Raw genomic sequence first — 17,559 nt, 5'->3', positions numbered from 1 at the left:
CCCCGCACTACGAGATCGCCCCTCCTGCTGGCCAGGCGATGGCCCTCTCCGAGACCCCACCAACTCCCCCGGCCCCTCCGGAAGAGAAGACGTCCCCTCTCCCTTCTGCCCCTTCCCCTGCCCCGCAAATGTGGTGCAGCGCTCTCCAGGACGCCCTGCGCGATGCTTATAATCAAGGGGACATGGAATTGGCACAGGATTGTTTCCCCGTTTCCTTTCAAACCAACGCGGCTGGGGGGGTTGTACCCACTCATACCGCAATCCCCTATAGGGTTATTAAGGATCTCAAGCAAGCAGTTTCCACCTATGGGGTGCAATCTCCATACTGCAAGGGACTGTTCCAAACCCTTTTCTCACCCCTACGTGCTGGAGGATTGGAAACTTATTCTTGGCATGCTTCTTACCCCCTCCCAGTTTGCCATTTGGGCCTCCGAATACCTTAGATTGACAAGGCAATTGCCAGGGGTCTGCCCAACAATGTTACTGCCCCTCAGCTAAAGGGAGGGGATGGGTTTGATACGGGACCTCTGCAGGCCACGCCCCCCTGGGAAGCCCTTGAAATGGTGGGACGGGCGGCTGTTAAAGCCCTGGAAAAGGTGGATGACCCTATGGATGGCACCACCCGATCCTTTGCAAAAAGTTTGCAGGGTCCCAACAAACCCTATGCAGACTTCATTGACCGCCTTCAAAAGGCAGTGCTCCGTCAAATTGACAACCCGGAGGCTCGATTTGAATTGGTGTGGAAATTGGCTTTGGAAAATGCTAATGCGGACTGTCAGAAAGTCCTGCAGCCTGTGGCAGCCAATCCCTCCTCCACTATAGCTGATTTCCTGAAGGCTTGCCGGGTGGTGGGAACTCAAGTCTTTAAGATGGAAAGCCTTGCGGCTGCTCTCCAGCAAACAGCTGCTGGTAAAAATGGGAATTGTTATAACTGCGGGAAACCCGGTCACTTCCGGAATTGGAAGCAAGCCGCCTTTATGGCAGGCAGCATTTTCTTAGGCCTCCTACTACTACCCTGTTTTATCCCTGTCATCCGAAGTATAATCCAGTCCACAGTGGAGGGCATGGTACAGAAAAAGAGTATTAACATGGCTTTAACAGGCCTTGATGCGCAGCAACAAAAAGCACTGTTGACAGCCCTGTCAGACGAAGAGGAAAAGTATTTTTGACAAAAAAGAAAAAAGTAGGAGATGTTGTCACATAACTCCTTGTGTAGGTGTGGCGGTCACCCATGGCCCAGTGCATAACAGGGCATGCGCAGCCACGCTGAACCACAGGAAACAAACTCCATAACATCCTGATATCCTGATAGTGCATAACATAACATCCTGATAGTTCACTCTAGACGTGCCTTACCCAATGATGCCCAGGATTTGACCATATATAGACAGAACTTCCCTGAGCAGTAGATTAGCAATTGTAGTTTTACAGGCTGTTTTAATCACATGCTATTGCTCCTCCTGCCTTTGTCCTATCTCAATAAAAGGGGCTCCCAGACCCAATCTGGGTCGCTCCATCCCGAGAAAGCTCGTGACTGTGTCTTTTCTCAACATTGGCCTCATGGACGAACCACGGGTACTTCGCACCACTGAGTGGATTATCCTGTGCAATCGAGTCTTAAAGGATATCCAATTTCTAGAACATTTGAGACAAATAAAAAACAGTGTAAGTCATTATAACAAATAGTTACAACTCTAAATATACTTATTTAATGCAAATATTCAAGTTTGTATATTGTTCAAACACAAGGGTGTCAAAATCAAGGCCCGTGGGCTAGATCCGGACCACAATGTGGTTAGATTTGGCTTGCGGGGCCACCCTGGAAACAGCAAAGGACCAGCCTGCAGCACCTTGGCTATCTGTACAATCTGTACTTTGTGGTGGTGCTGGAGAAAACCAATCTACAATCTGTACTTTGTGGTGGTTCTTGAGAGAACCAAGACAGGGGTCTCCCTCCTCTCCAAAAAGGAACCCTTGCCTGCCGTTGCAACACAAGGGGTGGGTGGCCGACACATATTGTGTCTGCCTTGTTCAGAACCCCCCCAAAAATGATAGGATATTTATAATGCCTTGGTAAAACCATACTTGGAATATTGTTATATCTCGTTAAGGTCATCATGATATAGAAAAGATGTTGATTGTCAAATATTTGATGGGCTGCCCCAAAGAAGAGGAGGTCAGCTTATTATCCAAATCAACTGAAGGCAGGACAAGAAGCAATAGATGGCAACTAATCAAGGAGAGAAACAACCTAGAATTAAGGAGAAATGGAAGGAAGGAAGGAAGAAATGATCAATTCTGGATCCATTGAGACTTGAGCTCAAAGGAGAAAACAATTTTATGTTCTGTTTTGTCACACAGGACTTTGTTGGCAATCCAAGTTAACATTAGTATTCTTGAATTGTGCGCTCTTAGGAAAGTATCCCCTCGTGTGTTGCAAACAACCATTTCCAGTGCACACAGGAGGAGGTGAGTGCCTGGTCCATTGGGACCAGGGTGGGTTCAGCGGGTACGCACCGGTACAGGCGTACCAGATGGTGAAATTTAGCATGTCTTCATGTACCCGTTCTTCTGGAGGCCCCATACTGAAATGCTCCCTCCCTTGGCTTGCTCCCTCCAGTCCACACCATGTTTGCCCTACCCACCAACTTTCTTTGCCCGCTCAGCTAAGGCTCCATGGCTGCAGGCGGGGAGGTGGGGGGAAATGCTGCTTGTTCTGCCCCAGCGATGCAGATGACTCGGGGCATGAAGTTAAACTCTACGCTTAGGATGTTCTTTCAGACCAAGTTTATTATTACCTTAATAGCAAAACTTACAGTTCAGTGTTAAGATACTTCTGACTTTCCATGATCTGTCCCATCAGGTAGTATAAAAAGTCTGTGGTTTCCTATTCCCCCAGTGAATGCAGATGACCAACGGAGACAGTGAGGGGAGGTGCGAAGGCTGCTGCCATCTCGATTAACAAAGAGCGATTCAAAGACTGACCAGCAATAAATCACTTCACGGGCAGAATACCCTGGTGGCCAATCAGGGAACACAGATGTGGTCACATGTTATGGAACTACATTTCCCACAAGACAGTTCTGCCTACATTTCCCATAAGGTGGCTGCATTTCCCATGAGGTAATTTCTTAAAGGAGACAGTTCTTAATTCCTACATTAGCTATATACTATTGGGACAGCACACTGCCCATCTGCCTGCCCCCTCCAGAAGCAACTGGGCCGACCCTGGGACAGTCAGCAGCCCAGGCGCTACTGCCCTATGACTGCTCTGGGGGCACAGCACCTGCCTGGATGCAGCTGCAGCTGGCAACAGAATGTGAAGGAGAGGCAGTCCAGCAGAGTGTTCTGAGGTCAGTGGGCTGGCCAGGGGGGGCTGCGCGGGGCTGGAGGTGGCAGGAAGGTGGGACATCAAGGCCATCCTGGGTGCCTGCAATGGGATGTGGCAGCTGCTGGGTGGCTGCTCCTTTGTGCCCCGTTGCCGGCAGCAGTTGGCTTTCTCCTGCAGATCCTTCCTCTCTGGGCGGGCCCTTGGTTGGTCAGCAGCCCGCGTGCCACCATGTGACCGTTTTGGGGGTGCAGCCAGGAAGGATTACTAGGAGAATGCCAACTACAGCCGGGAGTGTCCCTAGGTTGGTGGGGTGGCGGGGAGATTGCACGAGGCTGGACTGGAGGTGGCAGGAAGGTAGGTCGAGGCTATGCCTCCGTACCAGCGGAAAAAAGAATATCCTGCCGCCCCTGAACTGCACTGCGAGGCAAGGGAAGCAGGTATTGGAAGAAACCCACCCTCCCCTTCCAGAGAGCCCATGCCGAAAGAGAAGACGCAGGCTGGTTTGAATGTGGGTGAGCAGGCGGTTTAGTGTCCCATCTTCTTTGCACATTCAGGTGGGCAGAGAAAAAAAGGCATGCAATAACAGGGCTAAGGTGTTCCCCTTCGCCCTTGGTGGCAGGGGTGCTTTATCACATGCCCCCTTTTTTTTCTCCACCTGCCCGAACGAGCTAAGGAGGCGCTGGCCCCAAACCGCCCGCTCACCCGCATTCAAACCAGCTTGCCCCTCTTTTGGCATGGGTTCTCTGGAGGGGGATGGAAGGTTCTTTTCAAGACCGGCTTCTTTCCTTCCCTCCTGCGACTGCAAAACAGACATTTTCACAGTGGCAGCTGAAGCACAATCCTGGGCTCTGGAGTGGAAGGGAAAGTCCTTCCCAAGACCTTGCTTGTCCTGGCGGCACCCTGGCGATAGCAGCTGAGCGAGGGAAGGAGGAATTCTGGGAGTTGAAGTCCACAAATGGACTTCCTGCCTGAAGCCTGGAACTGACTGCCCGGTATTGTGTTTCAGCTGCCACAGCCACTTCTGCTGCTGCTGCAGGCACCGGAAACTGCTTCCTTGCTGCCACTTTGTTTTGGTCCGAGAAGCAGGAAAAAAGAGCAGCTCCCCTCTTCCCTCTCACTTTTCTCAGCCTACGCGCTATTCTGGGGGTGGGGGAAGTGCCCCTTGGCTGCCCCTCCATGAGGACCACCGCATATCCTCCACGGATGGGAGGTTGAAGGAGCAACCACAAGTGAAGAGTGCCGAGGGGTTTTGGCAGTGTGAGCAAAAGACTTCAAAGTCAGTGGAGGTGGTGTGTGGCTGGTGTGCCATTCTGAATTTCCATGGGTGCAAAATGCTTTAAAAAATAAAGTTTTGGGTTTTTTGGAGGGGTGTTGTGAAGGGTTAGGGGTGCAAGGGTCTTGTAACTTGACAGTTTTAAGTCTGCACGTTTCAAATGCCAGAGTTCCTCAGCCAACATGATTGAAGGAGGAATTCTGGGAGTTGAAGTCCACAAGTCTTAAAGCTGTCAAGTTTGAACACCCCTTGGTTTTTTTTCCTAAAGGGTTAAGGGTGCAAGGATCTTGTAATTTGACAGCTTTAAATCCTGCACACTTCAAATGCCAAAGTTCCTCAGCCAACATGACTGGAGGAGGAATTCTGGGAGTTGAAGTCCACAATGTTTCTGAGCCAACATTTTGGTTGCTAAGCAAGAGCATTAAGTGAGTTTCACCACATTTCACAAGTTGGCCACACCCACCTGGTCACATGAGTGCCAAGCCACTCCCACCAAGTCACATCCCACCCTGGTCACATGACCGCCAAGCCACTCCCACAAAACAAGCCACGCCTACAGAATAGCTTCTAAAAATTTTTGAAACCCACCACTGCTTGGGACCCTCTTGCCCCACAGGCTGACCACATTCTGAGGGCTTCCCTTTAACCCAGGATGCCAGCACTTGCTGCCTCCTGTGCACTTGCCCAGAGGGTGGGGCTGATGCGTGGAATGGCCCCTCCTTGGCTTCAGGACAGTCGCATGGATCAGATCTAAGGCTGATCGCATTGCAGATTGGATGATTGCCACAAGCCTCCATGCCAGTCTGGCTTTTCACTGGGACCACCCATGTGACACAGCCACTGGCAGAACTTGCAATCTCTTCCCCCTCCCCTCATTCCTTCTTGAGCACAGAGGAAGGAAGGAGATGGGAATTAGAAGCAGGGGTGGGTGGGTGGGAGGAAGGAAGGAAGGAAGGAAGGAGATTGGAATGAGAAGCATGGAGGTAGTGAAGGAGGGAGGGAGAGAGGGAAGGAAAAAGGAAGGAAGGAAGGAGAGCAACTTAGTTGGAGATGCCCCAGTTCACAGTTCTGCATCAATCCTGGATCCATTGAGACTTGGGCTGAATGGATCCAGGAAAGGACAAAGCAATTTTGTGTTCTGTTTCGTCACAGACAGGACTTTGTTGGCAATCCACATTAACATTGATATTCTTGAATTGTGAGCTCTTAGGAAAGTATCCCCTCCTTGTGTGTTGCAAACAGCTATTTCCAGTGGTGAAAACAGGACAAAGCAGAGTGAGGGGAAATATTTTCCTTTACTATATTTTCAGTCTGAATTAGCCCATGGAGAGTCCCTACAGGAGAGCCCTTTTAAGGATTATGTATTAATAGAAAAGCAACCAACTCAGCTCTGTTCCTAAACAGTAAACCTGTTGCACATAAAAAACAGGAGAGTTCTGATCAACTATCACAGATATCATTTTGACAGTTTTATTGTACTGTTGTCTGTGGACATCCCCACTAAATGCAAGCATGGGATAAATTGAGCCTGGTTTGTTCTCAGTCCTTTAAGTGACCACAAACTACTAGCAAAAGTGGCATTTGGTCACAAGATGAGAAGGCATCAAAAAATGTTTCCCCTTTTACATTTGAGCATCCAAGAAGATTATGGTTTTTCAAGTGTCTTATGTTTAAAATGCTGCTGGTCTAAACAAAGTTGTTAACAAATGTAACTGTTAACACAACCCAAATTGGGGCATACCTATTACCGTATTTTCACCCATATAACCCGCCCACGCAAATAACCCCCACGCGAATAACCCGCAGGTTTTCAAGATCGTGTAAAATATTTTCCGTACACCCCGCCCACTTATATAACCCGCGACGAGTAAGGGAGAAGGGAAACTGCTGAGATCGGGGGAAGGAACGGAGGAGGAAGCCTGGGCAAGCTGGGGAAGGGGGAAGGAACGGAGGAGAAGGAAACTGCTGAGATCGGGGGAAGGAACGGAGGAGGAAGCCTGGGCAAGCTGGGGAAGGGGGAAGGAACGGAGGAGAAGGAAACTGCTGAGATCGGGGGAAGGAACGGAGGAGGAAGCCTGGGCAAGCTGGGGAAGGGTTGGAGGAAGGGGAATATCTTCCCGATTCCCCCATCTCCTCGCCCATAGAACTGAAACGAGAACTGCCCAAATATCTCCCGACCCTTCAGGGCTGCCGTAGCGTGGAAGAATATACTCCTTCACTTCAGAGCGGGGCTAGGAGAGCTTTTCCTCCCACGGAGTTCAATAAAGTAGATGGAAGGGAGGGAGGAAGGGTCCCTCCCTCTTACTTTCCGCCCATTGAGATGAACCAGAGCCCTTCTTGAACCAGAGCCACTTGCTTTGATATACTGTCCATCTATCCGTCCATCCATCCACCCTTCCTAAATAACACCGAAACCTTTTACAAGAAAATCCGCTCAAATCCTCTTACAAATATCTGGGGATATGGATTTTTTCTTCTTTGGGGAAAAATATTTCCTTCCACTCCCCTCCAGAAGAACGGAGCTGATCTCGGAGTTTGGATTCTTAGGACTTGGGAGTCCCAGGGCGGTTTTCTCTCCCCGTAAAATCCCCCTTTTCTCCCACGATCCTTGCAGGCAAAGCGTTGAATTCCCTGGCAAAGAACAAACGGCAGGAATGGAGAATCCGGCTCCTTCATCGTAGGAAACATTTCTGAGGTTTATGGAGCTTAAAGGTTCGTTTCAAATCAAGGCAGAGATCTGGAAAGGCGGGGAAAGCTGCATTTATTTGGAAACGGCGTTTCTCTTCGAAAGACGATTTCCCTTCCTGCCATTTGTTCTTTGCCAGGGAATTCTGGGAGTTGAAGTCCACATACTTTCAAGTCTTCAAGGTGGAGAAACACTGAGATAGATGATAATGAGATGAGGGAGGGAGAGGGAGAGAGAGAGAGAGATACCATAACTAGATAGGCAGGCAGATAGATGGATGGAGAGAAAGAGAGAGAGATAGGTAGGAAGGCAGATAGACGGACCGAGAGAGGGAGAGAGGGAGAGGGATACCATAACTAGATAGACAGATAGGCAGGCAGACAGACAGACAGAAGGAGAGAGAGAGACAGAGAGATACCATAACTAGATAGACAGATAGGCAGGCAGATAGACAGACAGATGGATGGATGGATAGAGAGAGAGAGGATATGTATAATTAAGGTGACCAGACGTCCCTAGCGAGGCCGCGGGTTGGCACTAACTGCCGCGGCCTAGCTCCCCCCCCCCCCGGTCAATGGTGTCCCTCTTTACCAATCTGAAAATCTGGTCACCTTAAAAAGAGTGCATCTATTTTTTCTGTTTGGTTGGGTGGCCTGTAGTATACTACTATGGCAATGTATTCTTTTTTTCTTTTATATTGACCGATAGGCATTCTAAGAGGTTTCTTCTTTTGTTTCATGCATTTCTGTAACAATATAGTGATCCTTTACATACAATGCAACTTCACTTCCTCTTTTGTGGGGTCTGGTTTTTTTAAACAGTTGGTAATCCATGGGCCTAATTATTTCGGTTAAGTTCTCAGCCACATCTTTGATTTTTGGTCCAGAGAGACAGCAAACTTCCTTAGTTTGTATGTCTGGTCTGCAGATGGCTAGTTTGTATGTCTGGTCTGCAGATGATTGTTTCTGTTCCTTTGAGAATAGAATTTCCTATCACCAACACTCACCTTCCTTTTTTAGGGAATGCAGTCTGGGGTGCTTTTCTGTTTCTCTCAGGTGAGTTTGATGCGACTTTTTAAGGGATATTTGATTAAGCCCCTTTTCTAGATGTTTGCATGTTTCTTTGAGGGGAAGGTTGTAGGTCTGAGTATTTTCAACTAGGGGGAGAAATCAGTTGCTCAGTTTCAATGGGGCTGCTTCTGATTTGGTTAGATTGGGCAGCAGGTTTTGTTAGATGTGTGCTGCTTCTTTCTTTGATTATTGTGTTTCCTTCTATGTGTGACATACCTCCATTTGACTTCCTCAAGGGTTTATCAGCAGGGTCAAATCCTCTGTGAGTTATTTGTTCATTATTTGTTTCAATCTGGGCATAACTTGTTTGTGTATGTTGTGGGTCTGCATACACTGTGACAACGCAAGTTTGACACCTCTGGTCTAGGGAGAGAAAGCGGTTGCTCAGTTTTAATGGGCCTGTTTCTGATTGGATTAGATTGGGCAGTAGGTTTTTGTTAGATGTGTGCTGCTTCCTTCTTTGATTGTTGTGTTTCTTTCTTTGTATGACATACCTCCATTTGTCTTTCACCAAGGGTTTATCAGCAGGGTCAAATCCTCTGGGAATTATTTGTTCATTATTTGTTTCAATTTGGGCATAGCTTGTTTGTGTAGGTTGGAATTCAACTAGAGTTGCCTCTAGATCCCTTACTTTTTCCTCTAGTAGTTTAGATAGTTTACATCTAATACATGTATAATTTTGGTGATCTTTGGGCATAAGCACATATATGAAACATATATTGCATACCACAATATTATCTTGTTATTTATTTAACTTGCTTACTATTATGTTTTATTTATCTTTCTTCCCTATATATTTTTTAAAGTTTTTGAGCTCCAGTTCCTCCCTATCTTATTATTTAAGATTTGCTTTATTTATTTGATTGATCTTTATTAATCCCATTCTCCGCTCTCTCACCAGCTCGCCTCTTTGTTCTCTGCTAATCGTTGTGCTGCCTTTGGTCTGTTGTCCCCCCTCCCCCCAGCTGATTTTCCTCCCTGCTCTGCAGTTGGTCCCACTCACTCACCAGCACTTCTCTTTTCCTCCACCAGTTTATTTTGCTGTCCACAGTTGGTTTGCCTTTCCATTCACCTCACTTCAATGGGCCTCCTGTCTCGTGGGTAGGCCTCTTGAGTGCAGCTGAGCTTCTCTCGGTTTCTCTGTCTCTCTTAATTTATCCAATCTCCCACTCTAGTCTTTTTTCTTTTCCTTTTTTTATAAGAAATTTTATTCGCGCCCTCGCGCCCTCGTGACCTCTAGGCTGGAATACTGCAACGTGCTCTACATGGGGCTGCCCTTGAAGAGCATTCGGCGGCTTCAGCTAGTCCAGAATGCGGCCGCGCGAGTGATCGTGGGTGCACCTCGGTTCGCCCACATAACACCTATCCTCCGCGAGCTGCACTGGCTACCTGTTGGCCTCCGTGTGCGCTTCAAGGTGCTTCTTACTACCTATAAAGCCCTTCATGGTAGTGGATCTGCGTACTTGGGAGACCGCCTTCTGCCAATTACCTCCTCTCGACCCATAAGATCCCACAGATTAGGCCTCCTCCGAGTGCCATCTGCCAGCCAGTGTCGGCTGGCAACTACGCGGAGGAGAGCCTTTTCTGTAGCAGCTCCGACCCTCTGGAACGATCTCCCCGTGGAGATTCGTACCCTCACCACCCTTCAGACCTTCCGCACAGCCCTCAAGATCTGGCTATCCCGCCAGGCCTGGGGGTAAAGACCATAGTTTGCCCCCGCCCGAATGTTGAATGAATGTTGTTTGATCTTAACTACATATTGTATTTTTATGTTATTGTACGTCTTCCCCTCCCATAAGTTGTTAGCCGCCCTGAGTCCCCTCAGGGAAAAGGGCGGCCTATAAATAAACGCAACTAACTAACTAAAAACTATTCATTTCATATTAAAATATCAGACACAGTGCGATATTTGCATTATCTCTGCCATACCCACTATAATATACAACAAATATCCTATATATTCATCAAACATTACTATTTATATACATTTATTCTGCCAAATATACTCATTTATATTTACACATATTACAATACATTTCGGGTCTACCAATCCTGTTTATTTCCTGTTCCAACTCCTACCTCTCAGTTCCAACAATTGGTAAAATCTATTCCAATATATCATATTCTGTCTCTCCTTTATTCTTTAATTCTAATGTCAATCTAATCATTTTTTCCCAATCCAATACTTACTTTATTATTTCTTTTTCTAAAATATATTTTCACTTTTCCATTGTTGGGCATATACAATTGTTGCTGCTGTTATAATTTATAGTATTAAATATGTTGACCTTTTACTGTGGCCCTCTGTTATAATTCCTAATAAAAATAACTCTGGTTTAAATTCTAATCTTTGTCCAACTATTTTTTCTAACCACATCTGAATCTGTCACCAAAATTCCTTTGCTTTTGTTTGGGGGGGGGGGAGGAAACAGGGAAAAAAGTTTCTGCCTCTGCCTACCAGCTTCCATCAGTATTAATCTGGCTAGCGTCCTTGCAGCAAACAGCCTGATCAGCTTCAGCACATTATTGTTGCCTGATTCAGCAGGGGCAGCTGATTGGCTGGGAATGGGAGATAGATCTGGCCAGGAGGAACACATGTCTTGTTTTTGCAATCGCAGAGGAAAAAGAATGTTTCAGGCAGCAGGCGGCCTAAAGAAAGGCACTAGAAGAAAGAATAACAATGATAGAGGTAACAGAGGGCATCAAAAGGCAAAAGAAGGGAAAAACACCAGGACGAGATGGACTACCAGCAGAACTGTAGGAGGGCATCAAAAGGCAAAAGCAGGGGAAAACACCAGAACAAGATGGACTACCGTCAGAACTATAGCAATAGCAATAGTTAGACTTATATACCGCTTCATAGGGCTTTCAGCCCTCTCTAAGCGGTTTACAGAGTCAGCATATTGCCCCCAACAACAATCCGGGTCCTCATTTTACCCACCTCGGAAGGATGGAAGGCTGAGTCAACCCTGAGCCGGTGAGATTTGAACCGCTGAACTGCAGATAACAGTCAGCTGAAGTGGCCTGCAGTACTGCACCCTAACCACTGCACCACAAGAAGTATTAAGTAATGTAAGAAGTATTAAGTAATGTAATGTTGGAACTATTTAATGAATTAGTAAGGGAGGCAAAGTTGCTGGAAACATAGACGGAGGCATATATAACTCTTATACAAAAAGAAGAGTCAGATTTACAACAAATAAAGAATATAGACCTATTTTACTATTAAATGCGGATTACAAAATCTTTGCATCAATAATGTCAGAAAGAATGAAGAGACTCTTAAATGAATGTATACACATAGACCAAAACAGATACCTTCTTAAGAGACAGATCAGAGACAACATGTGAATTGTATTGAATAGGCTGAAGTACTATAAAGCTCACCCAGAGAAGTAAATGGCGTTGTTGTCTCTGGATGCACAAAAGGCTTTTGACAATGTGAATTGGCAATTCATGATCATGCAATGATCATGAATTGCATTATCATGAATTTGGATGGAATTTGGCGAGGGGTTTATAAATATGATTAAAATGATTTATAATAATAAATCAGCAAAAATAATGGTAAACTGTGACATGACTGGAAAGGTAGTGATCACGAAAGGAACCAGACAAGGATGGCATTATTCTGTATATTGACACTAGAGATTTTGAATAGAGAAATATGACAAAACAAAGAGATAAAAGGGATGAGGGCTAAGAAAGAAGAATATAAATTACAAGCATTTGCGGATGATTTGATGTTTATTATGGAGGATCTTATAGAAACAGGGCCGAAACTAGTTGGAATAATAGAGGAGTATGGAGAAGTAGCAGGTTTGAAGATTAATAAAGACAAAACAAAAATCTTGGTGAAAAACATAACAGAAAAACAGAAAAGAGAGTTAATAGAGAAACTGGATATACAGGTGGTGAAAAAAGTGAAATATTTGGGTATCCAATTGGCATCAAGATGTGTAACATTAAAGGAGGATAACTATTATAAGGTGAAAAAACAAATAGAAATAGACTTAAAAAGATTGAAAAAATTTACAACTATCACTAATGGGAAGAATAGCTGTAATAAAAATGAACCTATTACCAAGAATGTTATTCCAAACAATACCAACAAAATTAGAGAAAAAATATTTCGATAGTATGAATAAAATAGTAGGGAAATATATATAGCAAGGGAAAAAAGCAAGAATTAATATAAAAATGTTGCAAGATGTAAGAGCTAGAGGTGGGTTTGAATTACCAAACTGGGAATTGTACTACCAAGCAGCGGTACTAACTTGGATGAAAGAATGGATTTTACTGAGAAATACAAGACTATTAACATGAGAGGGTCATGATTTGCAACTAGGTTGGCATGCCCTTTTGTGGTACAGTAAAAGGGTTCACCGACAAATGCGCGCTCGACAAAAGTGCGCCGACAAAACCGCTGGGAAAAAATCGCGAGTTCAAAATTGCGCCAACGAATGAGCGCAGAAGCGCGCCAACAACAGCGTGCTGACAGAAGCACGCTCTAAACCTAACCCTAAACCTAACCCTAAACCTAACCCTAAACCTAAACTTACCTTTACCCTAACCTTAACCGTAATCACGCTTCTGTCGGCGCTCTTTTCTTGACGCGCCTTTGTGGGTGCGCTGTCGACGTCGCGGTAAAAGTAAGGCACATGACTATTTCCAAAGGCATTATATAAGGAACGGACTACTAACAACATGGGAAAGCGTAAAAGGGAAACACTATCTAGAAATACCAATATAGCTTTCAACAATGGAAGCATTGATCCAAATATTAGTAGCATAAAGAATATTATTAGATATAAAGATATCTTAACAGAAAGGGGGGAACTAAAACAAAAACAAGAATTAGAAGAACAAGGGATCGATATAGGTTGGTTTTCATAATTGCAAATATAATCAAGATATGAAAAAGATAAAAGGGAGTATGGTTTTAACTTGGGAAGCTCAGAGTTGGATAAGATACTTATGGGAACACGAAAGAATAATTAAGAAATTATATAGCTATCTATTAAGAATTAGACTGGAAGAAGTGGTTAAGCTTAGGCAAAGAATTTTGGCTACACAATTGAGTTAGAAAAATGGCAACAACTATGGGAAAGGAATTATAAACTAACGATGTCAATAGCCTCTAAAGAAAACCTATACAAAATGTTTTATAGATGGCACATATCACCATAAAAAATAGCAAAGATGTTTAAAGACAAGTTAGCAAAATATTGGAAATGTCAACAAGCAACAGGTTTATATTATCACATGTGGTGGACATGTGTAGAAGCAAGGAATTATTAGATTAAAATAAGAACATAGCTAGAGAAAATGTTACAACAAAAAATAGAATTTAGACCAGAGACATTTTTATTGGGTATCCTTCCAGAGAAACCTAAGAGAGAGGATACTTATTTGATTATACATATAACTAGAGCAGCGAGAATTATATTTGCCCAAAATTGGAAATCAAATATGTTATCAACAGATGAAGAGATAATAAAAATATTAGATTGTGCATAGATGAACAGGTTAACTTTGAAAATAAAGGAGAGGAATCGATGTACTTCAAGACATGGGGAAGACTTCCGGTGGCACCGTAGGCGTTGAAGGACATTCCTGTGGAACGCCAGTGATCGTGTTTAAGCTGCTTAGAAACTCTCCCCTTGGGAAAAGGGGGGAGGTGAGCAGCCCAGCAAGGGTAGAGCTCCTCATAGACCCCCAGCAACAATTCTGGTGCTCAGAGGGTGAGAGCCCCCCAGCAGCCCGACAAAGCTCTGCATCCCGGGACGCTTCTGCTGTAGCGCCACGACCATCCCTGCAATCAATGTTTTAATCTACACTTGAATAAGAAGCAGGTAGAGCAAAGACAGGAGTGATTATAATTGCAGCAGTATCACTTCCTTCTGTGAAGATTGAGGAGAACAAAGGCGTCTGGAAGTCAAAGGGTGTGATGAAAGCGAAACTTAACAGGAAAGTATTTGTTAAGTGCTTGTTAACGTCGTTAAAATAATCAAGATTTCAAGATTAAAGAAAACAGTATTGGTTTACTAATAAACAATCTAACAAGTTTGGGGATTAAGTGGACTTTTTGGACTCAATAATTTGGCTGCAGGAAAGTGTGATTTGAATATTTGGAAATGCCTTCAAAACAAACAAAAATAAGTGCCTCTAAGAGTGCTGGAAGTCTCCCAGCCCAGCCACCTAAATTGCAGTCATTATCATCTTTAGTGGATACATAAACAGTGACATTTGAAGCCTTCCAAGGCGTTTTAAAGGCACAAGGCTCGCTTTTGCAAGAAAAAATTACAACTGCCCTTAAAGATGTGTCTGACGAAGTCTCTGAAATTAAGGACTTAATTCTTAAGTCCTTAAGTCCTTAAGAGAGGCTATAGTGGATGCATTTAAGGGTTTGTTTGGTTATGTAACATCACTGGAAGATAGGGTGGAAGAAATTATTCAGTCTTAGGTGAATTTGGAGAACAAAGTTGATAAGGTTCAAATCAAGATTGAAAAATCAGAGGCAGAAGTTACAATGATACAATGCAGAGCAATGGAATTTGCTTTGAGAATAAGAGGCATGAAAGAAAATAACCAAGAAAATTTGAAAGAAACTTTTGCAGAGGCTTTCGCTCAGTTAATTGGTGAACCAAAAGCAGAATATGACTGGCAGATTGAAAAAAAATATCGCGTTAATTCATGGATTGTGAGACAGAGACAATTACCAAGAGATATTGTAATTTACTTTGTTACCAGGAAAACAAGGAATGGAATATTACAAGCAACTTACGAAAGCAAACTACAGGTGGCAGGACAGGAGATGGCAGTACTGAAGGAAATTCCTCCTAAAATGTTTGTAGCATTTAGGGTCCCGAGGCTGAAGAGGAAAGTAATCCACCCACAGATAGCTAAACCAACCAAAGTTTATTGAACAAAGCATTCCATAGATAGCAGAATCAACAGCATGAAGCAGAATCATGCCATGGATGGCAGAATCAACAGCAAAATTATTAATCATGAAACATCATTCTTATAGTGTCTGCAGCTTCTTTAGCTCTACCTACTTTACGTGTTAATATCATTATTGGCTAACAAGTCTCCAAGGCACAATAATTGGTTAGTCCTTACATCATTGGTGTTCGTGAGAATGTGCATGTTGTTGCAGCTGAATGAATCAAGTGTTATCAAATGAGTGAATAAAATGTTGCAGGTTTACTTTGTATCATCCTGTGCCCTTCATGCCTGGGAACACACTGCAAGCAAAGAATAGCTGACAGGCAAATATTTTCTGCAGATTGCTGCAGTTTTTACTTACACGTGTAACCTCAGTTCTAAGGACCTTCATGTGATTCGCTGTAAAAACCCTACAAATGTTGAGATCCAGAAAGGATTATGCCTTCCTAGTTGATGAACTTAAAAATCGCCAGATACAGTATAGATGGGAGGATCCTGCTGGATTGGTGGTGAATTACTTAGAAGAAAGATATCATCTTAATTCAGTTTGGAAGGCAAAAGATTTTTACAGTAATCTACTAAAGGCTGGATACCCACCATCTCCAGGATAAATCAAAAAGAAGAATCAGAAAAATTAACAGGATGTGAGATAGTAAAAAAGGTTATATACTTAGGAGTTTATATTACAATTTTAAATGGGAAATTACATAAGTGTAATTATGAACCATTATGGCACAAAATATAGACAGAGATGAATAAATGGGAGAAATTACAATAGTCTTTGCTGGGAAGGATAACAGTAATAAAAATGAACGTTTTGTTTAAGTTTTTATTTCTTCTTCAAATGATACCAATATTTTAAAAAAGATGCAAATATGGAAGAATGGTAGAAAGGTATTGATAACTTTGTTTAATAATGTTGGAAACATGGGAAAAGATTTGGGTAAGAAAAGTAAAATTTATGCAAGCTTAAAATTTGATAGAGAGTTTTTATAAGATATTTTATAGATGATATTTAGATCCCAAAAAGTTAGCTTGTATGTACCCGAATTTATAATTTAAATGTTGGAGATGTGATTGTGTTGATGGTATGTATTATCATGTATGGTGGATTTGTAAAAAAGCTAAAGCATTTTGGATAAAAATATGGTGGATTATTTAAAATATTTTTAAAAAGAGGATAAAGTTCACTCCTCAGTTGTTTTAGCTAGGTATAATTACAGACTGTACAGTTATAGAGATTAATTTGATTCTGAATTTAATAATGGCAACAAGATTGCTGGAAGAAGGAAGAATTGCTTATTATTCAAGAATGGACATTAAAAGTAGTAAACTTTTAAATTAAAAAAAAGACATGGGGAAGATTTAATGACTGGCTAGAGAAAGAAATCTAGAAAAGAAAGTAAGGGGAAGATACAGAACCCAGACGACACAGGAAAAGGGGGAAGAGGGAGAAAACAGAAAAAAAAGTACTAATATATAAGTTTAGATTCAAGAATAAGATATAAAGGGAAAAACATAGTTAGGATAGATTAGCGAAGGAAAGAAATGATACTAAGCTATTTGGTTTAGTGGAAATATCATCCCAAGTAAACATAACTTGAGATTTGAAAGAGTGGGACATGCTGAATGGCCAGCCTGGAAGGCATGCTGGCACTTTAAAGTGCATGCCATTCAGCGAAATATGTCTGGTTTGTGGCCAGGAGGCATGCACTTTAAAATGCCAGCGTGCCGCCCGGCCACAAACCAGGACATGTTTCGCTGAATGACGGCCGAGGCGGCATGTGCTTTAAAGTGCCGGCATGCCTTCTGGGCCGGCGATTCAGCGCGACATGCTGAATGGCCGGCCCAGAAGGCATGCCGGCACTTTAAAGTGCATGCCGCCACCCCGGGCCCAGCCATACTCATGAGCGCGGCTTGGAATGGCAAGCTCTCTGGTAGTGGTGGTGCCGGTGGTGGCAGCAGCAGCAGCAGCAGCAATGGCAACAGCCCCGCCACCTAGCCGGATTCACCAAAAGCGGCGCCAGCAGCAACAGGACATGCTTGGGGAAGGGAGAGCCAGAGCTGGCTGCCCGGATTTGTGCTCCAGCTGCCGCCGCCGCTTCTGCTGCCGCTGCAGCCACCAGAGACTCCTTCCCCTTTGCCGCTTGGCTGATAAGACAGCTCCAGGAGCCAGCGACCCATGGAAGCGCTGGATGAACTGGCCGGAGGTTGGGGTGGAAAGGATTTCTTCGCCTCCATCCCACCC

General features: G+C 44.0%; 1 long non-coding RNA gene across 1 annotated transcript in view; it reads right to left on the bottom strand.

The window, feature by feature from the left end:
• Positions 1–1,513: 1,513 nt before the first annotated feature.
• The window catches only part of LOC116521068, a 44,093-nt gene continuing 28,047 nt past the window's right edge, over positions 1,514–17,559 (bottom strand). Inside the window, exons 2-3 of the long non-coding RNA XR_004256902.1 lie at positions 2,817–3,016; positions 1,514–1,635 (exon numbers count right to left, since the gene is read on the bottom strand). This is a non-coding gene — a long non-coding RNA (uncharacterized LOC116521068). The remainder of the gene's footprint in view (positions 1,636–2,816; positions 3,017–17,559) is intronic.

Source organism: Thamnophis elegans, chromosome Z (assembly GCF_009769535.1).
Source record: "Thamnophis elegans isolate rThaEle1 chromosome Z, rThaEle1.pri, whole genome shotgun sequence".
Classification (NCBI taxonomy): Eukaryota; Metazoa; Chordata; class Lepidosauria; order Squamata; family Colubridae; genus Thamnophis; species Thamnophis elegans.
This window is presented reverse-complemented; position numbering and strand designations above follow the sequence as displayed.